Consider the following 335-nt stretch of genomic DNA (forward strand, 5'->3'; position numbering starts at 1 on the left):
CCTTTCCGGACAAGAAAGGCAGGCTGTAGGGAAGGTGGGACTAGGCAGGGAATACCAAAAATACCAACAAGCACAAAAAAGAAATAATAGGGGTCCCTTTCAGAGAGAAGGCCACTCATCTTGGCAGTGGGGTCAGATGGGAGGGAAACTGCCAGGAAAGAGAGGACCTGGAAGGAAGAGAAATCCCAGTGGAGCAGAGGCAGGCAGGTGCAGGGAACTCGGCTCGCCCTCTATGCTGTTTACCGCTGATCATGCAACACCACGGCCTCCTCCGTGCCCGCCTGGCAAGCCTGGGGCCCAGGCGTCGAGTGGGGCACAGCGTTGGCCTCTAACTC

The sequence above is a fragment of the Myotis brandtii genome, unplaced genomic scaffold (assembly GCF_000412655.1).
Source record: "Myotis brandtii unplaced genomic scaffold, ASM41265v1 scaffold133, whole genome shotgun sequence".
Classification (NCBI taxonomy): domain Eukaryota; kingdom Metazoa; phylum Chordata; class Mammalia; order Chiroptera; family Vespertilionidae; genus Myotis; species Myotis brandtii.